At 43.9% G+C, this 27,037-nt stretch overlaps 1 protein-coding gene across 1 annotated transcript in view; it reads right to left on the reverse strand.

Moving 5' to 3' along the window:
- PALD1 (phosphatase domain containing, paladin 1) overlaps positions 1 to 24,502 on the reverse strand; it is a 194,868-nt gene extending 170,366 nt beyond the window's left edge. Inside the window, exons 1-2 of the mRNA XM_019538553.1 lie at positions 24,464 to 24,502; positions 7,256 to 7,302 (exon numbers count right to left, since the gene is read on the reverse strand). The gene's annotated coding sequence lies outside the window, so the exon portion shown is untranslated. The remainder of the gene's footprint in view (positions 1 to 7,255; positions 7,303 to 24,463) is intronic.
- Positions 24,503 to 27,037: the final 2,535 nt, after the last annotated feature.

Here is a 27,037-nt window from a genome sequence, read left to right on the forward strand (position 1 = left end):
CCCAGCTGCCTGGCTGAGGTATTTGCAGCTCTATCCTGTGCCCCTCCTCATCCCAGCTGGTCAGCACCTGACCACATTTCCTAATGAAATCAGACCACATTTCCTAATGAAATGTTAACTTCTCACTGAAAACACTAAGGCATTAGATAACCCTACTTATCCAAAAGCAACGTTAATCTAGATGTCAAGAGAAGAGGGTAAGACCAGCTTCCTCTTGGGCATAAAGCAGACTATTTTCAAAGAAGACCATGCCTCATCATGGCTCTGGCTCTACTGGAATACCAACAAAATAAGCCTAAACAAAATGTTACATACCAGAAAGAACCCTTCAATAAACTGGGTCTTTTTTGACCTAGAGATGAGGAAACACCCAAGCAAAACCTAACTGCTAAGTGCCAGTTAAAGCAACATGAAAAGCTTGTCTATATAATATTTGGCCCAGAGAGCATATAGCGTATGAAAAAATGCATTTTTGGAAACTGAAAGCTATGATTTTGTTCTATTCCTAGCTAACCACCACGTCCTCTCCTGATTAGAAAGTTCTGAAAGCAACACAATGGATCAATTTACAAGCCACGCACGGTCTTTCCACATTACTGCTGTGCATGCAAAAGATGGTTGTTTTTAAACAGGGTTTTAAAAAAACCACACCTTCTGCAAAGCAAATAAGCTTCCTTTCTTCCTCTTCATGGTTTTTGTATTCAGTAACGGGAGAACAAAATCTGACTCTCTCTTCGTCTCTGTGAACTTTCAAAACAAGCTTGTTAAGTGCATTAAAACAAGGGCTGTGTTTGCATGAATGACACAGACTAAAATAGACCAAGGAACAACAAGGACAAGTTTCCTGGCTTCCAGGAAGGCTAGCCCACCCCCACCTGGCTCCTAATGGCTACACAATCAACCAGGAGAGGGGAGAGGGGAAAAAAAATAATTTCATCCAATACTCTTAACTTTACAAGACACTCATGAAAGGACTATAACTAGACAGTTAAGAAAATGCATCTTTCTCTGTTTGCTCCACTTGGTGCCTAGCAGCCATGGTACATATAACACCTCTCGTGAGTTATACACAACAAATCACAACATGGCAGGTGTTAAACCACTTTACCCCTGGATAAAAATGGCAGGTCATCCATAAAGTTGCTCACCAAACTTCTCTGTAGGGTAATAGCATCCCACAATACTTTTACTGTATGGCCAATTGGCACAACACAATGCAACATCTGCCAAGGGTCTTTATACAGTGCCTTTCATTTGGTCCAGTTCATTGTTTTATCAATGGCTGCCTCGTGTACGGCACTTCCACACAGTCTCAAACCCAGTTACCCACCATTAACAGCAACAGAGCTAGAACTAAAACTGAAGTGGCAGAAGCAGGTGACTGCACAGAAAAAAAAGGAAGAGGCACCAGTAGGGTACTGCAGGAGGTACAGCAAGGAACAGGGTGCTGCAAAACCCCTGTATATATAGCTCGGTTACAGAATAAGTCTTCTGAACCTCTATTTTTTTAAAAAAGGCAACAAAATAATGCACTACTTAAAGTTTACTCCCCTTTCTCCCTTCCCTCCACAGAGAAGTACTCTATGGCCCACTATGCTAGACTGTGTTGTGCAACGGAGACCCTGTCCTTTACATCAGAACAAATTTAGTGGACTGTTTATCGATCACAGCCACTACATGTATATACCTAGGACCACAGAAGAACAGGTATGGTATTCTACTGCACTGCTTAGAAATAGTAGGCGACCATACAATTACATACAAAGAGTCAATGCATGTCTTTAAAGGGGGATGCATAATCTTGACTTTACCACTTGCTGACTTGAGTGCTTAACTCCACGATTGGCAGGTAAGATTCTTTGAGTAGATGTGATATCTTTTATTAGACCAACTGAGTAGTTGGGGAAAAAAAAGTTCTTAGCAAGCTTTTGGGCACAATCACCCTTCTTCAGGCACAGGGAATGTCTCAGTTGCTGTACTCAGTTAACTACTCAGTTGGTCTAATAAAAGATATCACATCTACTCAAAAAACCTTGCCTGCCTATGCCGTTAGATCAACAAGGCTCAACCAAAACCCAGTAACTCCACGATTTGAACATGAGAGGCTGCAGATCAGATGCTTTACAGCAGTGGTTGTCAACTTGTTCCAATTCAAAGCCCTGCTTCTCTTCCCCATAATGTTTTTGGAACGGGTTGCTTCAGAAACTCATTTCACTCCTTTTTTGGCTGCAGAAAAAATAATAAAGCAATTCTTCTGCTGCAAAAAACTCAGAAAGACCACAATAAGTCAGAATGTCTTTTATAAAAGGGGCTCCTATTTGAAATCTCTGGGTTTGTCTTGTGAATCACGTCTAGGTGTTTCCGCATCTCACAGTGTTAATACCATGCAACAGCCTTAAAAGCACTTACAGCACCCCATTTGGAAATCACTGCTTTACAGCATCAGAACACCACACTGGAGCCATTACCAGGTAATTTCTTTTCTTTACATTAGATGCAGTTCCTTCTTGAGGAATGGGCAGAAGGAAGAAATTGGGCTTAAAGCTCTTCTTTTTATTCTTTCTCTTTCTTCACTACTTGAATAGGAAAACATTCCAATAGCTTTCCATTTCCACCCAAGGTGTACTTCTGGCAAGACTATTTCTGGCATTACTTAATGAGCATGTGGCAGGAATGGTGTCCAAAGGGACGCCATCAACCTAAACATACTGCTTCTGTCTAAAAACATCCTGGCTGCTGTCAAGACAATCGGGACTTAAGATCACCGTAACTACAATTGAAGATATTTTTTTTTTCCCTATTTTTCTTTTTTGTTTCTAATACAGGCAGTCCTCAAACTTACGACACGGTAGGTTCCTGAAAACCATGTCTTAAGTCAAAACATGGTAACTTGGAACCAATTTTCTCATAAGAAACAATGTTATAAATGGGGGATTGTTTCCTGAACCAAGGCCCGATACCCTATTTTCACCAAAAATACCGCAGAATTTTGTACTCGAGCAATTATAGATGAGTAATATAGTTACACTAAGGTATTTATATTGTAAATTGCAATTATATTGATTTGGAAGGACTTCTTTGAGGTGACTTTGCAGAACTTTTTGAAAGGCTCTTTGTTGGACTTTTTGAAGGGTTCTTGGCTGGAGTCTTCTTAGGAGTCTTGGCTGCAGGTTTTTCTGGAGTCTTGTCTGCTTTCTTAAAGAAAGTATCCAAGGAAGTTTGAACAGATATTCTCCACAGAGATGAGCAACACAGCAAACTGGTTTGCTGGCATGGCATTGCATTGGATCAACCGTTGTAAAGTTGAAACTGACTTCATAAAGTTGAAACAGAGTGTCAATTTATAAACGTAAGCTTGAAATATTGTAAGTTGAGGACTGCCTGTATTTGACAGTGCTTTGCTTCCAGCCAGTCATTTCCATTCTTCCCTTCTATGGTCAATTTCCCCTTTTGTCTCTGTCCCCAGCAGAGGAGAGAACAACATATGTAAAACAGAAAATGTGATAACAAAACCGCAGAAGTAGGAAAATGTAGGTCCCGAATATCCCTGTGGCTCCTTTGTTAAAAACAGACTAGTTTTCAAGTCAAATCAACTCTGACCCTTTCAAGGAGCAAAACTGGAACTCTGAGATGTGGTTCCAGTCCTGGCTCTGTAACACGCCAGCCACATAAATGTGGACAAGTCATTTTTTAGAGGGTCCAAATCTCAACGGGTCACCGACTTCCATTAAGGGAAGGCAGCTAAAAACAAACAAACAAAGAAACCACAAAAAAACCCCAAACCTCCAGCCCCTCCCCCACCAAAAAAACCAACCTGTTTTTCTACTGGCAAAATGGAGACTCACTTACTTGCTAAGGAATATAATCACACCACATTAATGTTTATAAAATACTCAAACATCCATATTTGAGACACACTTAAGCAATGCAAGATATTACCATCATAATTATCATACCTATATACAGATCTACAGGCAAGGCTCCATAAAATAAAGATCATAGGCTGCAGAAGTTGAACCCTTCTGTCAAAAATCAAAGCCACCTTGCTGACCTAAACCTAAGACCAGCACATCTCAATGGATTACTTTGCTTTGTCATGTCATGGGCAAAGGCACCTGTAAACTTCCCAAGCAGATCACACTTAATGCACTGGGTGTCTGTACCACAAAAACCTTTACCCACACTAACCATTAACCTTGCCAGGGTCCCACACTCTGCTGTCATAGACATAAATGCATGCTAGATATCACATGCATTATTAAAAAAACACAAATAAACTTAAACAAGCTACACTGTGCTATTTTAAAGCTCAAGAAGCACAAATTCGAGGCAGTTTCTGCACATCAGACCTTGATTTCACTGAAAACAGACACAAAGTCAGTCTAAAGAAAGAAAATGACAGATTAATAAAGTATCCTGTGTAGGAAATTTTTAACATCAGCTCTCATCTTCAGCCCAAAAAACAGAGCACCTTTTCTCTCCTATCCATGGACCACTAATCCCAGAACAAGCAGAGCCGAGTCATCCTGGAAAGCTGAAAATATTTTCTGGCAATTCTTGCTATGTTGGATAACACTAAAAAAAAATATGGTAGATCCAGGATGCAAGAAAGCAGCACATATGCCCATGTTATTTCTAACAGCATGTTAAAGCAGGAAATGTTTACAATGAACTTCAGTCCAACACATTTAGGAGCAGGGATGGTGTTGTTAAACGCAGTGCAGATTTACAACAGTGTCTGCCGTTCCATGAAGAGTTCCTCTCTTGCAGGCAGGCTAGGTAGCACTCCCTTTAAAATTTAAGGAGCCAGGCTATGTACTGCCCTCAGCAAAGCAAAATCTCCTATGGGGCTGGCATTTGATTTTGCCTTAAAGTAAGTTTACAAAGGATGTGCCTTTTAGAGCAGAGCAATACTGTACACATGCTGGTGTCATACAGATATGCAGTGCTTATTTGTGTGAGTGGGTGTGCCTTAGACTGCATGTCTGCAAATGGCAGTGAATGTCTATGCCAACTGCAGAGGTTAAAACCACACTTCCTATCTGGCAAAGCAATTTTAATCGACATGCAGTAGCCCATTCAGAGCCTCATTTTTCAAAGGCATTGGGCAATCACAACTCCCACTGATTTTCAACTGGTGCTGCATGTGCTTAACACTTCTGAAAATCAGACCCAAGAGAAACCTTGCATTTGGGCATCTTAAATTTCTGCTGTAAACATAAATGAAAGGTGCCTGTTTTCTAGTCACTTTGCATGTCTGTCAGCCCTGTTTAGTTTAATGGAAGTGAAACATGCTCTTTGGGGACCACAAGAATGGAAAAATTCCAAGCCATCCAAGTTAACATTTAACTGACAGGGATCTTTACAGGCAAAGCCAGGCAAGTGACTAAACACTGCACCCCAGTTTTCAACCCTGCACATCCAAACATCAACTTTAGGTACTGAGCACTCAGTATAGGATTCGGCTGCCAAAAAATTGGGCTTGCAGCATAACATGATACTTTCCGTCTGTACCCGAGTATGGGTTCAGAAGATCAACAATAACACTCATTCAATCCATATTTCTAGCATGAAATTCTTGTTCTGAGCCATCCCTACTGCTGAGGTAGCATCCCTCCTTGCTCAGTACCACACCCAGTTTATTCTTGTGCTGTCTGGTACTTAAATCATGAAGGAGCTGGGAGAAGAGGGAGGTGGGAGTATTTTTCCCTTTGGGGCAGAAACAAATACCTTACTTCATCTTCCAATTTGCTAATTTCCTTTCTGGCTTCTCTCTCTTTTTGCTGGCTAGTTCATTACTTCCAGCTAAGAGAACAGGACACTCTCTTCAAATCTAAGGCCAAAAACACTTTGTTAATTGCTCAGCAGTGTCAAGCCTTGCTAGAACTTCTTCATGCTTACTCCAGATTAGGGTCTAGGACACATAACAGGGCAGTTCCACTTCCATTTAATACAGCTAAGCAAGACAAAACTAGACAGGTGGTTAAAAACTTACTCCCCCCCCCGACACACATGCATCCCCTGTTCTTAGAGATGTCTAAGACTGATGAAGGCAACTGGTAGAAGAAGAGAGGATCAAGCTCTTTCAGATCAGAGGTGAATTCCAGCTGTTTCATCACTATTGCTTTTCTGAGTCATAGAAAATGCCCTCAGCCACTAGCAGAATGGCAAAACAAGAAAGGCAACTAGGACTTGGACCAAATCAAAGGTCTTGGGCCCCCAGAAGCTATTTTATTTCATGTAGTTTATTTGATACTACACACCCACCCCAATAGGGAAATACAGCCCACAGAGAAGCCAATATTAGACTGCTCGTAGCTAAAATAAAGTTGGCACAAACACCTACTTAAGACTGAAGTGGTCAAAATAAGTATAAAACTATTATTCTGTTTGCATTTATACAGTACCTTTCATCAGCCTCTACAACTTGCTACATAAGTGCATGCATAACACACACCTGTGCACGTTTCTTTTCTGCCAAGATTTCTAAACTTTTGAGTCTTGTTCTCAGTGGCACAGAGGATCCTCTCCTTCACCACTGCTTTCTTTCATTCACTGCCTGAATCACTACTGCCACTCTCAAGGCACTTGTTTGACAACCACTGTCCTTTTGTCTAGAAAAGACTAGATGCAATTCTCTTCCCAGCCTGTCACAATGGGTCCTTAAATCATTCAGCAAGGTCAGTCTTGGACAATGCCAGATATCCTCTTCCCACTCTTCACCTCCATGGCAGGATTTTATTTTAGTTTACATATCAAAAAGTACATTGAGCCCAATGATCCTCATAACTAGCAGAGACATTAGGGCTTTGCATTTTATTAGGCCACCTCTTTCAAAGAGAATCTTACATATTGCAAGTTTTTCTACTCCACCACAAAGAAAGAGAATCTGAATATTTCCAAAAATACTAAGACAAGTTCTTAAGAAAAGAAGAATGAGAAAATTCCTCAGTCCCAGGCATAAGAGTGGAAGCCCTGTGGTTGGCAAAGCTGGGAAGAAATCCTTCCACCATCACAGACTACAGAAATAAACTGGGAAGCAAGAGGGGAGAGAGTGGGAATTTTCTTGAAGAAAAGGCACAGTAAGAAAGCAGGCAAAGCAAGATGTTAAGCCCTCAGCCCCATTGAAAGCAGAACAGCAGACAGAGCCGCAGCATTGTACAAAACCACAAGGAGGAAACAAAAACCCAAGGAGACAGGGGTCCAATGATATGCAACAGAAACAACAAAAGCATGCACAGAGCCACAACAGTACCTGAATTCCAGCAGCTCCAGAGGTCATTCAGTTTCCTTTCTGCTGTACTGGAGGGACACAAAAAAAAATAAACTGTAAAAGTTCAAAACTTCAGACAACAGCTTCCTAGCACTGGTTTAAGAAGTTCCTCTTGTTCTCCTTGTAACTTTTCCAGACAATCCATTGAAGGCTCCTAGGGCAACAAAGCAGTTAAACCCATTATTTGAGGCTGATTCAGGAGCCAGCAGCAGAAGCAAAATCTGTAAGTTTATTGTCAGTGATCAAGCCCTACTCATTGCCAGCAAAAATAGCCGTGTGGAGCAACACGAGTTTGCTCTGCTCACGCACTCTCTCCCACTCTAAGCAGCACAGCCTTGACTTTCTGTATGCAGAGGATGTGGGGGCGGACTTTAAAGAGGGCCAACTCTGTGGGCCTCTCTCTGCCAATCAAAAGCCTGCGACTCCTGGCAACCGCAGCACACAACCTAAGCTCAGTAAGTGGGGACTGCCACAGAAGGACTAATTCAATATAAACCATGCTGACGAAAGGCTTGCAAACAAGGACCTCCCTTTCTTTCCTGCCCTTACTCCCACCTACTGGGCAAGACAGCACTGCACCTTTCTCTGGGCACTTCTCATTGACTTTGAAGAAAGCTAACATGATGTCCTCTGGCCCTTACAGAGTTCATTTTAATGCATGTTATATCCCTTTTCCCTCCCCTTTGCCTGCCTTGTTTCTTTAGTTTATAAACTCTTCAGAGCCTGGAGTGCTTCTCCTCCTCTGTTCAGTCCCTAGCATGCTAAAAATATGATCTCAATTGATCTCTAGGAATTTCTGTTACACAAATCACTAATAAATTGCTCATAAATACGTTTATACATTCTTGCTTATCTATAAAACAAAGTAGTTATTCCTGTCACATCTTCCTTTTATACCAAGGAATCTTACAAAACCATGCAAGAGAGGGAAATACATCTTATTACAATGAATTCAATGCAGAACGTGTCTAGCTATAGCAGCAGCGAAATTTTAAAGGGTAAAAGATAAGACAGGGTCTATCCATCTCCCTTTCCCCACTACTTCTGCATCAATCACTGCAGTCATATCCTCTCTTCTAGAGAACTTGCCTCCCTCTTTCTGCTACCACTCCTCAGAAGCCTTTTTAATGTCCCCAACCAGCCAGCCACCTATGCTCAAGTTATTTCACTTTAATACAACATGTTACAGACTCTACATTTGCTGCCAAAGGCTGAGATATAAAGTACTAAGATGTTTTTCAGAGGTAGATACTATTTGCCCAGAATGGGCAGGACCCTTAGAAGACAGCCTGCCTTCAGAGTCTCTCCTGCTCTCATTAAGGAAGTTTAATTGAGTTCAGTTACCCCATTGAATAATTACCTGTTTTAATTCCCAGATCGGAACTGTCACTGCAGTAATGCACAGGCATGCAGTAGGCAAAGGACAGTTCTGTACAGTGACTGTTCTGAGACATTCTAGTCAATGGGGATCCCACATGTGTCCTGCGAGTGTGTGATCTGGCTTTTTGGAAAAGCCACATCCACTGGGATTAGGTCCATGCCTTATGCCCTCACATAGGAGCAAAAGGAGGCACAGGACACAGAGCAGGTATGAACCTCCCCCAATTTTTTCACAATTCAAAGCCTATGACAGCTTAGAACTTCTACAAACCAAAGAGGGCAAAGTGCAGTATGAACACTGATAACACTTTGAGAAACTACAGTTACTGCCAGGTGTGTGACCTTTCTTCTTTAAAGTGTCTGTGTGGGTCCCACCATAGATGATGACTGGCAAGCAATGCCTCCTCAGGATGGTGGGAATGAGAAGCTATAGGTGCATCTTCTCCCAAATCTGGCATTTGATCTAACCACTGTGTACAATATAATGCCTTGGACTAAGTTACTGGTTGCTTTGCTGATATCCAATCCTGGAAAACAACAGGATGCAGTTCAACGAAGACAAGTGCGAAGTGCTGCATCTAGGGAGAAGGAATCGCCAACTCACCTACAGGCTAGGGGATGACTTCAGCCGCACAGTGGCAGAAAGGGATTTTGGAGTCATAGTTTACTGACTCCAAGATGAATATGAGCCATAAATGTGACAAAGCAACCAGTATAGCTAACCACACTATCATGTATTAGCAGGTGCATCATGAACAGGTCCAGGGAGGTGATGCTTCCCCTCCATGCGGCATTGGTTAGGCTGCAGTTGGAGTACTGCATCCAGTTCTGGGTGCCGCACTTCAAGAGGGCTGTGGATAACCTTAAGAGGGTTCAGAGGAGGGCCACTCGTATGGTTAGGGGGCTGCAGGTAAGGCCCTATGAGGAGAAACCGAGGGACCTGGATCTCTTCAGCCTCCTCAAGAGAAGGCTGAGAGGTGATCTTGTGGCCGTTTACAAATTCATTGGGGAGGGCAGCAAGAAATAGGAGATGCTCTATTTACCAGGCAGCCCTAGGAATAACAAGAAAACAATGGCCACAAACTGACAGAGATCAGATTTAGGTTGGACATCAGGAAGAACTTTATGGTAAGGGTTGCCAGAATCTGGAATGGGCTTCCAGGGGAGGTGGTGCTCTCCCCTAGCTTGGGAGTCTTTAAGAGGAGACAGGACAAGCGTTTGGTTGGGGTCATATGACCCCAGCACTCTTTCCTGCCCAGGGCAGGGGGTCGGACTCGATGATCTATTGAGGTCCCTTCTGACCCTAACAACTATGAAACTATGGCACATCAGGATGGGTCTTTTAAACTCTGGGAGAGCAAGCATTGATTTTCAGTGGGAGAAGTTCAGTGACCGACTGGTAACCAAGAGATGAATTGTGGAATATGTCAATGCTATTTGCAACAAGCCATTCTGGCCCTAAACACCCAGTCATAAACCAGAAATCGATGGGGCCCCTAGTCTGAATGGATGATTATATTCTACCAGTGTAATAAAGCCGAGACTAGAATGCATCTATTGCGTATAATTTTTTATCTTTTGGTGTTAACACAATTCCAAGACAATGACACAATTTAGTGGGTTGGTTAAGCTAAAAACCTCATATTACTTTGGGGGATGTATTTTGGATGTGCTATTAGCACCACCTTGTCCTTACAGAATATCATACAGTAAGTTTAAGCTGCCATTACCTGAATCTCACTCTCTCTTCCCACTGAAATAAAGCAATTAAGCAGATCAACTTCAGAAAGATATGGAACATGGAGAAACCCAAGAAAGGCCCATAAGTCTCAGGAGCCTTATACTGAGGTCTCAGGTACAAACAGGTCTTCCTGGAAATTGTGTTGTAGCCCTGTAACAAAAACTTTGATATTGCAGTGTGAGAGAAGATGAAGCATGACTGCACAGGTAGCTGAAAGCAGTGCAAGGTGGACCTTAATAGAACTGGATGAAAGACCTGACTGTCTGAGAAGCTGTAAGTAGCCAAGTAACTGGTATAAAAGCCTAATCTAGGCCCAGGCCTTTTTAGACAACTATACTAAGAACCTCTTCCATTCTGAAGAATACTTCTTCCTGGTAATATTTTCTTACTTTGTATCAGGATTTCCAAACCCAAAAAGGAACAGTCCCTGTCCATGGTGCTCAGTCATCCCACAGTGATGCTGACAGTTACAATGGCTTTGGATTTTTGATGAATACATGTCCACAACTTTCAGGGTGCCCCCCAAGTGCTTCCCCTCCAACAGGAGGTCTTCATTGTCATCTTGTACCTTCTTCTACATCCCAAAACCCAAGAGCCGTGAGACACACCTCATGGCTATGACTGTGATCACTGACCTTGCAATTGTGTATGGGAATCCATAGTTGCCTGTAGGGCTGCCCTGGCAAACATATGACCTGCTTTAACAGTTTCCTTCAGTTCACATCTGAGGCAATTGGAAAAAAAAGGAGTCACCTCCTCTACTGCTGGGAAACAGAACTTGACACTTTTTGAAGCAGTACTTGCCACTCAGAGTTGCAATAAGTCCAACAAGTTCACTTTGACCCTTCTCTTAGGATATGCCTTTTGTTGACTTATATTTTTCTTGTGTCATTGCAATAATCGCAGGTTAAGGTAGAAGTAAATGTTCCCAGTTTTTACAGAGCACTTGACAGGCCTCTCTTTACCCATCTCAAATTAGGAACTAGTGATGGCCAAGGCTTGCAGATGAGATGACAGACCTTGGAAACAGCTGACGATACACCAAAGAATTAATAGAATTCCTCCTATAAAACTATTGTTTATATTTATAATACATGGATCTTCATGATCCACATTCAAAGATCCTGAAAGGCCAGGTCAACCACCAGAGCAAGGGTTGTATAGAAAGCCTTAGTGGGTGACAATGAGGATTCTCTCTCTGGAGACTGGTTTTTACAGCTCTACCCCTAGCTCCTGGCCTTGGGCTGAAACACTAGTGATCTAGGTTCTGACTGACACCTGTGAGCTTGTTTTACTCCTGCTCCTGGATCTGCAGGAAGGAGGCTCACTACAGGACACATGAAATTACATGCATAGTCAGTGTGGCAAGTGAACTGGATACTGGTCTGGCTTTGACTGATCATTAGCCCATGCCACTTCTACTTGTGGTGAGTGAGTGCCCTGTTAGCAGGCTCTTTATACTGTCTCTAAAGTCTTTGCCAAAGGGATAGCAAAGAAGCATCCACGTTTAATGAGGGGTGGCGGTCACTCAGAGGCAACATCTTGACTCCAGCCTAGTACTTGATTCTGTGTTGGTGTCAACTATGTCCACGAGGAGATCCAAACATATCTGGGTAGATATACCTTGGACCCACACTTAGTAAGAGTAGCAATGCCACAAGTCTTGGTAAGCTCAGGAGGAGGGATGTCTATCCTTCTTTCTGTAGAACTATGCCTGGGTTCCACTTTTCCTCTTGGATTTGGCATCAGCTCTGATGATAAGCTTACTGATAGGGCCAATATTATTTATTTAGCAAATGCAAATCCATGAAGCCAAGCAATGGCCTCCTCATTAGCTGAGTTCAAAGTTATTAACCCACCTCTTAGTTTGCAGAGGGGACACTCCTCAGTAATATGCAGCATTGTTCATCTCTCTACAAGCACACAATGGGTTAGCACTGAGACCTTAGTGATGAAGGTTGGCTGTGCAGGGGCCTTGGCCTGTCCTGAACCTGTTTGGCAGGGACCACTCTCACCATAATAGTTCAAAGCCAGCAAGTTGACAAGTGGGGGTTGTCACAAGGAACTTGTTTGTGACTTCCTGTGATTCCCATTCCTTGACCCAGAGAGCATCTGCAGACAGATTCTCATCAGGAAGGTTGCACCAATAAGGGCGTTGCAAAGGAAGGCAGGCCATGGGTGGATTAGGGCCAGTGCCAAGTCAGTACAGATGAACTCCCTCAGAGTCTTTTTTTTTTTTTTTGGATTTAAAAACCAACAACAAAAAGAGCAAGATGGATTTTTTTTTTTAACAAGATCTAGTTGAGAAATTGAGTTCAGTTGTAAAATAGCAGGTTAGATAATTACCACAAATTGTATCACTGCCATAGACAACAAGGAACTAACAGAGTCACAGCCACTTCATCCCTTACCTCCTTATGCTCCCATGTAAAAGCATATGTGACACATGCATGGGCCCGAGAGGCACTAGTCTTCAAAAAGAAAGTCCAGTCACATGCTGAAGAGATTCCTGCTCCCCTGCAGGGCGATGCACACTGACAAACACTTTAGAATCTGTGATTAAACTCAGCTGCTGAACTATCCTGTCTACTTTATTTATGGGTGCAAATAAAGATAACGGCTCATTGGACTACTGTACTGTGTTCTCACCAGTTCATTCACCGTTAACCTTCTCCCTGGCTTCCTCCCAAGCTTCCTTGAATACTATTCCAGATATTTGTTACAATATTAGTGCCTCGGATCAGCTGCCCCATTGGCTTAGTGACAGCAAAGAACTTAGTTTCCATGCCAAGGGATGGACTTTCCACTCCCCATCTTGGTGTGGATGACCTAGTGTTCTGCCACATGGGACACTGCATTATTCCAAGAGACTCAGTGATGACAGCTGTTCTGCAAGCAGTCTTTGCTAACTTACTGGAAGATGCTATCATAACAGGGGTCTAACAGAAAAATATTAGAGGGAAAACAGCATGATAGCTCTCAGAATAAAAAAATGCAAGAGATCCACATGACTCGATCTGGACTGAAACAAGTCAAGGGCTCAAGATAATAATCCCCTCCACCCCTCCCCCGACACACACACACACCATTCTCAAGTTTGTGAGCCAACAAAGGAGTGATCCCAACACACAGTTTACAGGCAATGTACTGCCCATAACACTTTCCGATACTGCTCAGAGCCACCGCAAATTTTGCTTTCCACATTTCACATTTCTTCAGTTTTGGCTGGGGGCACAAAGTATGATGTTGCCTGCAGCTTATATATGCCTAGCACTTTTGCTCACAGGTCAAAGGTGGTCACTACTTCTGCAAGCATATGGTACAGTTACAGGGAATTTTCAAACAGAAAGACAACCAAGTGCCCTCTGCCCACCCTGGCCAATTACAGTTCTCTCTTCTTTTTTCTCTGCTTCCCATATAAAGAAAAAGTAAATAGTAAAGATGCTCCAGGTCCATAGCTGCAACTTATCTATCTTGAACAGTACTGAGAAATTTCATTTCTAGGGAACCAATTTCCTCCCTGTTTCCTGACAAGTACTGGCATGGCATCACTCGTGTATCTTAAACAGTTTCCTAACATAACCAGTGTTAGTTCACCCATCAAAAAATATTTAAGAATTTATTGGATCCCAATTACCTTTTTCTTCTCACTTTTCCTCCTCCTCTGGACATATATTTCATGCCCAATATTTTATTCAGATGATAGCACACTGTTCCAGAAAGATATTCAAGTACCTAATTCTCATTAATATCAACAATTCCCATCTACTCCTGTATTTGACCATACACTTAAGTCCTCTGCCTTAAAAGATGAGATGAATTAGATGCAGCTCCCTCTGAATCAAATCATTGTTGTTCCTAAAACATCCAGGGCAGACCGTGCCAACTGACACTTCACAAGAAGCACTCTCAGCACCCCATGTCACAGAGTACCAATGCAAAGCCTAGATCTAGGCTGACCTCCCAGAACTACCAAAACAGTCTGTGAGCAGATAGGATGCCACTTGGAAACACTTTGTTTTCTTCCTCCTTTCTGCACTGTCAGAGATTTTTCATCATAGGAAATATTACAGGTATTTTCATAGCCCCCAAATTATGTATATACTAAATATCCTCTGTGGATATTATACTTCTTTTGAGAACACCATCAACTCACATTACAGTTGCTGAGTAGAAGCCAAATAAATATTTAGAGAATACCAACAGCCTGAAGGAAAAGAAAAATCGTATTAACACATTAAATGTCAGTGGAAGTGAGGGAGAGGAATGTAAACTGAGCCCAATTGCAGTCCGAAAATGGTAAGGCTGGAAGACATGACTTGAAAATTTGTTAATGATGAAGCTGCCAAGGTTACTAGATAATAGCCAGACACCCTACTTTACAGGCTGATGCAGGAGTTGGTTGACTTTAGCCAGGCCTGAAAACACCTTGCTGGGCCATAAGAGGACACTGAGTATTGTTACATCTTCCGTATCACAGTTGTTTCAGCCAAGGCAGTTAGGTCAGAAGGTCCAGGGTGTTCACAAGCAAAGAGATAAAAACTAAGAACTCATAGTTCCAGTCTGGATTCTACCAAGCACCCCAACCCACTGATTAACTGGAGTCAAGTCATCTACATTATTTGTGCCTAATGAACTCATTACAATTTAGAAAACAAGAAACTGACAACACACAACACCGGGTGTTGTTTATTTCTTATGAAAGCTCAATTCAAAAGCAGCAAGAGAACAAAACAAAAAAATAAAATCTTGAGTTTTCCATAGGAAACACTCTCTGGCTGATAAAATCCCTCTTTGCACAGAAAGCAACAGACAAGAATTGGAGAAACAGGATAAATTATGAGACAATTTAACATGAAATAATCAATACATAGGTGACAAGCTTCAAATAATATATATACCGTAAGGGCAGCATAGAATGAAACCAAAAGGAAAACATAAGAATGCATCTAACAAAGGTAAAAAAAACTGCATCTGTAGTCTACTGGTGGTAACTACAGCTGCATAGCAGCATGAGCAGAATGCTAAGAATGCAAGAGGATTCATGAAAAAGTTCAGTTACAGTATAAAAATAAAAATATATAATTTTTGTAGCTGCATCATATCCCAGGCCTAGCTGCAGTTTTTTGGGAGTGGTGGAGGTTGAGGGGAGAAGATGCATATGAAACAATTCATATCCAATTCCATATGGTACAGTTTGTAAAGTTTTTTTTCTTTCACCCTTTCTTCCCACATCTCCTTGCCCTTCCTTTCCCTCCCACTCAGTCTTCACACACACATACATGGTTCTGCTTTCTTAGTAAAAGTCATGAAATAGTTACTTTGAAATAAAACAAAGTACTATAAACATTAAAAAGCAGAAACTGACCAAAATCAAGCAAACCTAATTAATTCCCCACTCTAGTTTCACCCCAGCTTTTTTTATTTTTATTGTGGTAGCACTTAGGCATGTCAGACATAGATTGAACCTCATTGTGCCAAGTTTTGAATGCAGAACATGAATAGTTCCCATCCCAAGACTTCTAAATCCAAGCAAAACCATTTGATGTTTCACCCCTATAGGTGGAAGATCACTTTTCACCTTTCCCTTTTAAAACAACAGAAACACAAGAATCCTGAGAGAGTATGCAGTTGTCACAACACTTGCTCCCCACTTACATGCAGTTCAAAAAACAGTAATCTATTTCGATTAGAGAAGTACAGAAAATATCAATCCCTGAGGAAACTTTAGCATTTGAAATGGTCATAAAATCGAGGAAATGTACTGTTTTCCTTTGTTTAGGAGAAAAGTTGATCAAGTTTATAGTCGGCTAAAAATAAATGGTGGGGGGGAAGGGAAGCAGGGAATGTTGTGACCAAAATGTCATTAAAATTTCCCTGTTTGTTTCACACCCCCCCGCCACCCAAAAAAAATCAAATTTAGTGCAATTTAGCAATAGGAGGAATGCAGTTGTTCTCCTTTATTGCCCCACCTCTCTTTTTGCTTTTTAAAAAGGATCCGTTACTGGGCTGTTTCTAAGCAACAGAGCTTTCTTCTTATAGAAATTTTTTAGCCACAACACTATATACAAAGCTCAAGTGATGAGGAGAAAGGAAGAGAGCTTAGCATTAAGCAGTGTTTCTCAAGCAAGGTGCTGTAGCACCCTAGGGTACCATAAAATCCTTTTAAGGGTACCATGGGATACCATGAATATTAATACTGTTAGGTGTGCAAACAATAAACATCTACACGATTCACAAGATAAACCTAAAGATTTCAAGTAGTTTTTAAAAGATTTCCATAGTGTCGAAGCTATTCTAGCCTGCTGTGGTCCAAGTTGTTTGCAACAGAAGGCTTGACTCTGTCATTTTTCTGTAGCAATAAATGACTGAAAGTGAAGAGTTGGCATCTTATGATGGGTACCTTGAGTCTAACAAGGCTGAGAACCACTCCACTAGCATAAAGTTCTTAAACAAAAGAAAATCTGTGTAGCTGCCTACTGAAAACAGAAAATCAGGGTCTTATAAAGTTCAAGTTCTCTAAAAGACAAAAGAGTTATAAAATACTAAAAGAGTATGTCTACAGAATCAAATCTCTACTAGGTGTTTCCCCTCTTGCATTCCATCCTTTTTTTTAGTTTTCTTGGTGGCAGGGGGGCATGGATCAACATAGCCATAAAAAAATCCTTATGGAGAAAAACTGGAGGAACTCTACCAATAAAAAAAAAAGTGTAACACTAGAAACTGCAAATTTAGAAGATTAATTTAATCAACAATTGTTAAGAAAAAGGAACATTAACTATTAGCCCTCCATTCAGGCAAGCATGGCTAAATGTAAGTTACCTGTACATAACACAACTCTAGTGCTCAGCAATGACACTCAACAGTGTCAGGTTTCATAGTTTCATAGTTGTTAGGGTCGGAAGGGACCTCAATAGATCACCAAGTCTGACCCCCTGCCTTGGGCAGGAAAGAGTGCTGGGGTCATATGACCCCAGCCAGACGCTTGTCCTGTCTCCCCTTAAAGGCCCCCCAAGCTAGGGGAGAGCACCACCTCCCCTGGAAGCCCATTCCAGATTCTGGCAACCCTTACCATAAAGTTCTTCCTGATGTCCAACCTAAATCTGATCTCTGTCAGTTTGTGGCCATTGTTTTCTTGTTATTCCTAGGGCTGCCTGGTAAATAGAGCATCTCCTATTTCTTGCTGCCCTCCCCAATGAATTTGTAAACGGCCACAAGATCACCTCTCAGCCTTCTCTTGAGGAGGCTGAAGAGATCCAGGTCCCTCGGTCTCTCCTCATAGGGCCTTACCTGCAGCCCCCTAACCATACGAGTGGCCCTCCTCTGAACCCTCTTAAGGTTATCCACAGCCCTCTTGAAGTACGGCACCCAGAACTGGATGCAGTACTCCAGCTGCAGCCTAACCAATGCCGCATGGAGGGGAAGCATCACCTCCCTGGACCTGTTCATGATGCACCTGCTAATACATGATAGTGTGGTTAGCTATACTGGTTGCTTTGTCACATTTATGGCTCATATTCATCTTGGAGTCAGTAGACTATGACTCCAAAATCCCTTTCTGCCACTGTGCGGCTGAAGTCATCCCCTAGCCTATAGGTGAGTTGGCGATTCCTTCTCCCTAGATGCAGCACTTCGCACTTGTCTTCGTTGAACTGCATCCTATTGTTTTCTGCCTACTCTTCCAACCTGTCCAGGTCTGGCTGGATTCCATCCCTTCCCACTAGTGTGTTTACTGTACCCCACAATTTTGTGTCACCTGCCAAATTTGGACAGAGTGCTCTCCACACCTTCATCCAAGTTGCTGATGAAGACACTGAATAGCACAGGTCCAAGGACTGAGCCTTGGGGGACCCCACTGCCCACATCTTTCCAGGTCAATACCAACCTGTCCACTACCACTCTCTGCAGGTGACACTTAAGCCAATTTGCCACCCACCTGACCATGTAAGCATCTATGTCACAGCCACTCAGTTTGTTTACGAGAATAGGATGAGATACTGTATTGAAGACTTTCTTAAAATCCAAGTATATGACATCCACCTCGGCTCCTGTATCTAAGCATTTTGTGACCTGCTCATAAAAAGAAACAAGGTTAATCAGGCATGATCTACCTGCTATGAACCCATGCCAGTTGCCCTTCAGCATTATTTTTCCTGCTGGGCTCCCACAAATGTTATCCTTGATAATTTTTTCAAAGGTTTTCCCAAGGATAGAGGTGAGACTAACCAGCCTATAATTACCTGGATCTTCCTTCCTTCCCTTCTTGAAAATAGGGACCACATTGGCCCTTTTCCAGTCCTCTGGGACCTGACCTGAGCACCAAGAGTGCTCAAACAGCCATGCCAGTGGTTCTGCTATGACACTGGCCAATTCCTTCAGCAGCCTCAGATGAAGATCATCCGGGCCTGCTGACTTAAACACATCCAGCCCCTCCAAGTGTCCCTTTACTAGGTCAGTGCTGACCATTGGTGGGCTGGTGTTCCTCCTGTGCCTGTCTATAATGCAACTAAGAGATACATCTTGATCTATGTTCAAGAATACAGAGACAAAAAACTCATTGAAGAGTTCAGCCTTGTCCCTCCTATCTGCCACAAATTCCCCTAGCCTGTCTTGTAGGGGGCCTATGTTACCCTGCGTCTTCTTTTTGCTCCCTATATACCAGAAGGACTTTTTGTTGTCTTTAATTTTTGTCACCAGACTGAGCTCCATTGCTGCTTTGGCCTTCCTAATTGACTCCCTGCAAGTGAGCCAAGGAGATATACTCCTCCTTGGTAGCTGCCCCCTGTTTCCACAGCCTGTATGCCTCTTTCTTTGCTCCTAGGCATTCCTGGATTTCCTTGTTCAGCCAAGAGGGTTTCTTGGTCCCTTTGCCCCCTTTTATGCGCAATGGAATCATCTCCTTCTGCACCTGAAGGATTCCTCCCTTGAGGAACAACCACCCTTCCTGGACTCCCATTTCATCAATGCTCTTGATCTTCAATGCCTCACTAACTAATCTCCTGAGCACACTGAAGTTAGCCTTTCTGAAGTCTACAACTTCTGGCCTGCTGGTTACTTTTCCCACCCTATGCCAGATAGTGAATTCAATCAATTGATGGTTACACAGGTTACCTTGTACCTTCAGATCCCCCACCAGGTCATCCCCTGTAGCTAGCACCAAGTTCAGTAAGGCGTTTCCCCTAATGGGATGGTATACCTCCTGCATTAGGTAGAGGTCCTGTATGCAGGTTAAGAACCTATGTGAGCAGTTACATCTGGCTGACTGCTCCTCCCAGCAGATGTCAGGGTAGTTTAGGTCAACCATGTCTCTTGATCATATAGCCTCTGAGAGCTGCCTTGAGAATTCCAGGTCTAGTTCATCCTCCTGGTGTGGCAGTCTGTAGTAGACCCCCACTACCAAGTCCCTTATCCCCTGACCCCCTTGTATTCTAACCCACAGTGCCTCAGTTTGCCCCTCCTCTGATCCCATCTTGATTATAGAAGATGTGTATTTCTCCTTAACACAAAGAACAACACTCCCCCTCCTTTTTCCCCACTCTATCACATCTGTATAACCTATAGCTCTCAATGCTTACTGCCCAATTGTGAATAGGGTTCGACTAGGTTAACCCAACAAAGTTCAAGTTATTGCTTGCAAACAGGAGTGCAAGTTCCTCCTGCTTGATCCCCATCATCCTAGCATTAGTGTAGAGATATTTAACAACCCCAATGCGTTCCCTTGGTACTCCCATATCTAGATGCCTATCAGACCTCTTAGTACTTATCTGGGCTGATCCAGCCCATGGCTCCTGGCTCACTGATCCTAGGTTCTTTGTCCTCTGCATCCCCATCCCCCAACAAACGTAATTTAAAGGTTCAGTTGCCAGTCCTTCACTCACAAAGCTATCTGCACTCCAGTCGCCCAGTGGATGAAGGGAAATCAGCTCATCCCTTTGGCTAATTAAACAACTGAATTACATTCCAGAAGGTACTGATACCATTGTACAGTGCAAGACTCAGTGGTGGTGTATGACTAGGGTCCCAATGTAGAGAGAGTCTCTCTCTTGCCCCCCACATATGGCCGGAAAATCTCTCTTTTAGAAGAATGCATGTTCTCCTATTCTAAAAGGCTTCTGTTCCTCATCACATTATACATCTTTTTCCATATACTCCTTTTTATCTTTCAACTTGGCATTAGTGAAAGTGTATGTCAGTATCACATTCATTCAGTTTCCAAAAAATACAATGGTTATATGATGAGCTGTTCCAGATTGACATGAATCCATCTGACTCCAGCTGAGATTTGAACATTATTTTTTTCATCAGAAGCAGCAAAGATAGGATTGTAGTATTTGGGGGTGGGGACTTAGTCATGGTGGAATTTCTTTGGGGGAAAATAAAGGAAGCAACAGGTTTTCAGTGGTGAAATTGGCACTATCTTCATTTACAAGAGACCTAATGGAATCCCTGTATGAAAATCCATAAACTGATCTCATCACTTCCATCAGCAGAATGAAGAAAGCAAACAAGTGACATGTGGAACTATGTCAAGAAATCTCAGGATTCCAGATCAGAGATTATGAGGAATTTCTGCGCAGCTCTGGTGTAAGAATTTCTTGATTGCTCTCTTATTTTATTTTTAAGAGATTCTTTTTTTAATTTAATGCTGCAAAAAATAAAGGACCAACAACAAACTAGCTAGAGCCAAGGGTAGTACACACCCCAGAGTCTACCCAGGGACTGATAATTCTTATGTGTAGCAGTAGTGCTAATCTACTCCAGAGAGCCCATATAACACTGTTAACAGTTCTGACCTAAAAGATTTCCTGCTATTTCCATTCTGGGCCAAGATCTTCCCTCAGGAGAAGCTAAGGACACCTATACACGTTACGGAGCTCTTCACGTCACAGGAGACTAATTAATTGGAAACTGATTAATTGAATCTGCCGTAAGTCTGATGGAGCGTGCTAGTGTTATATGTATTCATAGTTTCATGGTTAGTAGGGTCGGAAGGGACCTGAGCAGATCATCACGTCCAACCCCTTGCCATGGCAGGAAAGAGTACTGGGGTCAAACGACCCCAGCAAGGTGTACATCTAGCCTCCTCTTAAAGACCCCCAGGGTAGGAGCCTGCACCACTTCTCTTGGAAGTTGGCTCCAGATCCTAGCCGCCCTGACCGTGAAGTAATGCCTCCCAATATCTAGTCTGAATCTACCCTCTGCCAGCTTGTGACCGTTATTTCTACCGTTACTCCTGGTAGTGCTCGGGGAACAATGCCTGCTGGTCCCTCTGACTAGTTTATAACAGGCCACTAAATCCCCCCTCAGCCTTCTCTTATGGAGGCTGAACAGGTTAAGGTCCCGTAGCCTGTCCTCATAGAGCCTGCCCTGCTGCCCCCTGATCATGCAAGTGGCCCTCCTCTGGACCCTTTCCATGTTGTCCACATCCCTCTTGAAGTGCGGTGCACAGAACTGGACGCAGTACTCCAGCTGCAGCCTTACCAGTGCTGCGTAGAGGGGGAGTATGACCTTCCTGGCCATGCCTGAGATGCATCTGTGGATGCATGACAAGATGCAGTTGGCCTTCCTGACTGCATCCCCACACTGCCTGCTCATATTCATCTTGGCATCAATGATAGCTCCAAGATCCTTTTCTGCCTCTGCACTGATGAGAAAGGAGTTCCCCAGGCTGTATGTATGGTGCTGGTTCTTCCTCCCCAGGTGCATCACCTTGTATGTCAGTGTTGAATTCCATCCTATTCTTGTCTTTCCACCCCTGTAACCTGTCTAGGTCCTTTAATTAGAGAGACTCTCAGCATCATGTGTATTTGGTGTCCCCATGTTTCAAAATAGCAGCTTTAACTAATTCCCATCAAATGAGGTTTAGTAAAAGTGCCCCTGCTGCCATTTTGAAACACAGGACACTGAATACACATGACGCTGAGAGCCGCTCTAATTAAAGCACCCCTGGCCCCCTCCACCCTGGAGCATGTGTATAGAAGATGCCCTAATATTCATCAAGGCAAATCATCAGGCAATTCTGTAATGTGTACAAGTAACCACTGGAGGTCAGACTAAGTCCAATTCATCTGCATATGTGATTTAAAACCTGAATGTAAATCTTAATACCATCTGGCACGCCTAAGGAAAACTATCACAAAACTCAAAAATTAATACTACTGATATTGAAACACATGATGTTTTGATTTGTGATCTTGATTTAAAACAATTCTATTCAGCTGTCAGAACTACGATGATTGGTATGGTAGTTTTATGATGTCCAGATGCAATCCTTGATGATGTTACCCTATAGTGTCCTCTGCTGGAACAATTAATTAATAGCAGGATTCTTCAGCACACATGGGCATGTCTACACAAGACTTTACTGCGGAGTTTCCTAATTAGCTGGGCAGTAAACATCTCAGCATCTATACATGCAGTGGTATTAGGCCTCAGGAAACCAATTAACTCCACAGCAGGATAGTACTTGTAAACACAATTTTTTTTACTCCGCAGCAACACACATGTAGATGTTGATGGGACTGGCTGGGGCACAAGGGTGCGGGGGCTGCCTCCCAGCTAGCCCCCAAACTGAAGCACACTCGTGTACCAGCCAGCCCCTCTGCAGGCCATTGAGCTGGGTTGAAGCAGCCCCATGCTGGCAGGCTGACCTCCCAGACCTCCTACCAACCACAGCTACTCTAGCCTGGCTCAATGTGCTGCAGTCCTAGGAACACATTCAAACAGGGTGTGCAAGACCAATAAACTCCTGTGCAATATAACCAGACTTTACTGCTCTGCATAAATAGCACATGTAAATGTGCTCATTAAGTATCAGATATAAAATACCCCTCCTTGGCCTGTCAGCCCAACAGGAACATGTTCCAGTTTGTCTACAAGTCCAACTGCTGAAAATGTTTTCATTAAGAAAAACACTCCATGCCATCAACAAAAAAAATCAGTATTGTAGATTAATGTGTTCCCTTTGCTCAAATAGCTTTGTATTTTACGATTTGTTTTAAAACAGCACAAGGATTCCCTTTATTTACTGAATCCTATTTTGTATATGTTTAAACAGGGTATCTGGGGCCCACTTTGAGTGGGCACCTGAATACTGGTGTGGCCCCCAAATATCTCCCCTCAACAACCCTCTTACTTTCATTATAAACATGCATGAACTGAAAGCGGAATCCCTGGAATGACAGAGCTCTTAACATTAACCCACAATTTTTCTTCCTTGACTCTGCCAAATAGGTTGACGGAGTAAAAATGCTGTAGGGGAAGGATAGTAACTGCCTCCTAAAGCTTCCTTTATTCTTTGGATGGTTGCAGCATCCACAACTAGGATTGGGGTTTCATTGTGCTAAATCTTATAGAAAGGCCAGGGCTCCTGGCCCAAAAGAGCTGAACTATCTAATCTGAAACAAGACCTAAGCAAACACCAAGAGGAAAGGAGCAGAGTAACCATTACCCAACACCACCTCCCCCCCAGGCTACGGTTCCAGGACATCCTGCTTTACCCAAGAATAAGATGACACAGCAGAACTGCGCCATGCCATCCTCCCCATGCCATCCTCCCCTCGTCTTAAATACCTGACTGCAGCCCAGGTCCTAGTGTACTGCGGCGACCCAGCACCCGGGAGGGCTAGTGGAGTCGCCAACGACCAGAGAAGGCAGAAGAGGAATGACCCTGCGCGTGCAGGGATGCCGGCGAGGGGACACCCTAGGGAAGCGGCCGCGTCCCAGGGCGCGGAGCAGCGGGACAAGCGGTGCCGGGCGATGGCTGCTCCTGGGCAGCAGCGAGCGAAGGGGCCGCTGGAGCCCGCGCACCTCCACCAGCCGGCGGCCCATCCTGCGTCGCCCGCCCCCGGGGCAGCGGCTTCCACGTGTCACTGACACCCCAGCACCGACCGCGAGCCAGCCCCGCCGAGGGGGGATTTCACTCGGGCTCGCAGGTCCCCACAGCCGAAGGCTTTGCGCGGGACGGATCCGCCCAGCAAGCCCACCGCCGGGAGGGGAGGCAAGGTGGGGCCGCGCAAGCCCCATGCCTGGCCGAGCCCCGCTCCCCTCAGCGCAGCGCCGGGACTCACCGGGGCCGCAGCATCGCCCGCGGACGGCGCGGGGCAGCCTTTGTTCCCGCCGGGCTGAGACCCGCGGGGCCGGCGCCTGACCCCCTGCGGCCGGGGCGGCTCCTGCCGGCGCCCGCCACCCGCGGGGGGCCTGCTGTTTCCCGCTCAAGCGCAGCCCCAGCCCGCCGCCTCCTGGGCTCTGCCCTAACGCTGGGGGCCCAGCCAGCAAAGGCTTCGTCTTCCCACGGTTTGTGCATTTATTCGAGCTACAAGCTGCCCCATCCCGGCACAGGCCCAGGGCGGCTGGTGCTAGGTGAACCCAGCAACTTATAACTGGGGGAAAAAGGGTCTTTTAAACCAGAAAAACCCCCACAAAGCAACCCTACTGAACAATCCCTGCCACCTGCCGTGTTCAGCCTGGGCCTGTCCTTTGTTAAATGTCTCCACACCACTGTAAGTGGCTGGGTGCTAATGCAGGAATGGCACCCTGGCAGTGTTTGGTTTGTCCTCCACGACACCTTAACCCCTACTCTATTGTACAGGTGTGAAACATGGACAACATATTGGAAACACCTGAAAGCTTTGGAACATTACCATCAGCAATGTCTTTGGAAAATGTTCCATATCACTAAAAGGACAGAAAAAAACCTGTCGGGTGAATGCTGGCTCAATCAAACATGAAGCCATGTTTACCCGGCACTGGTTCCATTGAAAAGAACAGGTCATAAGAATGCCTGACAACTGGCTCCCAAAACAGGTTTTTATAGTCTCAACTCGCTGATAGTCACCACTCTAGAGGTGGGGAAAAGAAGAGATTCAGAGACACCTGAAGACCAATCTGAAGAAATTAGATGCTATCATCAGTATCTGGGACATACAAGCACAGAATCATCTCCAATGATACTGTGATGTATAAGAAGGCGTCAGTCATTTCGAACAAACTCCCCTCAAGGTGGAGGCAGATAGATGAGAGAGACAGAGGGAAAGAGCTGTGACCCAGCATCATCAGGATCTACTCCTTCCTCCCAGAATTATTTGCCTTGCCTGCAGTTAAATGTACAGATCAAAGGAATGCTGACAATACACTGTCTTCTGGATAAAATGCAAAAGCAAACTCCTGGCTACCAGTGATAATTAAAGATCTTGCAGTATTTTTCTGTAGAGAGCAGGGACATTAACTATAGTCCTGGCCAAATTCTGATGCAAACAAATACATTCAACCTTTCTAAAATTTCTCCTGCAGGTAATTGAATGTAATATTCCACCACCCCCATCTTCCCCACCCTGGTGTTTTCGCCCTATGTAGTACTACCATGTACTGTTAAACAGTTGAGATAATCTCTTCCAGAGGTCCCTGAGATTCTCTGCATTTTCATTACCTGCCTCATAGCGTTATTGTAAGAATTAGCTCTTTGAGAATCTCAGACAAAAATAGTTCTGGAAGTGCAAGACATGACCTTATCATAAATAGATTGATGAAAACCTAAAGAGAAAAAAAAAAAAAGTAAACATCATTTGCAGAAAATTGTTGCCAGTACTTCAACATATGGAGATTCCAGAGTGCAGCAAAGGTATTTTGCATTCAGTGTCCAATTTTCAACCTTGGCTGTCTGAAGTTTAGTATCTAAATCCACCAAGGAACTGAAACCTATTTGTGTCAGTCCCTTAACAGTGAAGGCCTAATGAAGGAGAAGATCAAGTCAAATTTTAAAGTATGTTTTTAGCTCTGCTGTATTGGGATCAGCTTGAAACCAAACTACTAAAAACTGAATTAAACTGATTGTTGGACTAGAAAAGAACAAGCAGCTAAGCTCTGCTTATGTAGCTGAAGGTGATAGGGAACCTGAGATCTCCCTCTCCCCATGTAAAATAAGTCAGCTACATCAAAGTTGAATCATGACTAATTATATCACTAGCCATCCCCAAAAACTTTACATCTGCCTTGTGAATCTGATGTGATCAGGGATGGAGACCCCTGAGCTTGGCAGTGAACCCCCTGCAAAAAGCACCACTGACACTGCCAGAGGTGCCTGCAGGCATTCACTGCTTGTCCGTCCTGTCCCCTCACCACCAGCACTGCTGGTGGCATCTGCGAGGAGTCCTCAATCGCCGCTGCTGATGCTGCCGGCAGCATCTGCGGGTAGTCGTCCCCCCTCCCCTTCCCCTCCCCAACACCACCGCAACCACCTGTAGGAGCTCACCGCCACCATGCCCCACTGCTGACACCACCACCACCACCTGTGGGCAGTCACTGTGCCCTCCCAGCCTCTGGGGGCATGCAGTGTTCATGATGAAGAGAGCTAGCTATGTTTCAGGTAGGGTCCTAGAGCTCCTAAGTTTACAAGTTCTCTACTAGTAGAATCATGTTAGTTTTAAATCAAACCAGAAGTCCAAGCTCCCTACTACTACACCATTACTTGCCAACCAGCTCTACTAGATAAGACAAGGAAAAAGGGTGGAAGCCTGACCCCACCTGCAGCTTACCTTTCCCCACTTCCTTTGTGAACTGTGCTGCCAGGGAAGATGGCAAATAGAACAGCTTTTGTTTCCCCCTGAGTGCTAGGAACACAGCTCTGTATGGTTCTTTACACAAGT

This window comes from Crocodylus porosus, unplaced genomic scaffold (genome assembly GCF_001723895.1).
Source record: "Crocodylus porosus isolate Cpor-Errol unplaced genomic scaffold, CroPor_comp1, whole genome shotgun sequence".
NCBI lineage: Eukaryota > Metazoa > Chordata > Crocodylia > Crocodylidae > Crocodylus > Crocodylus porosus.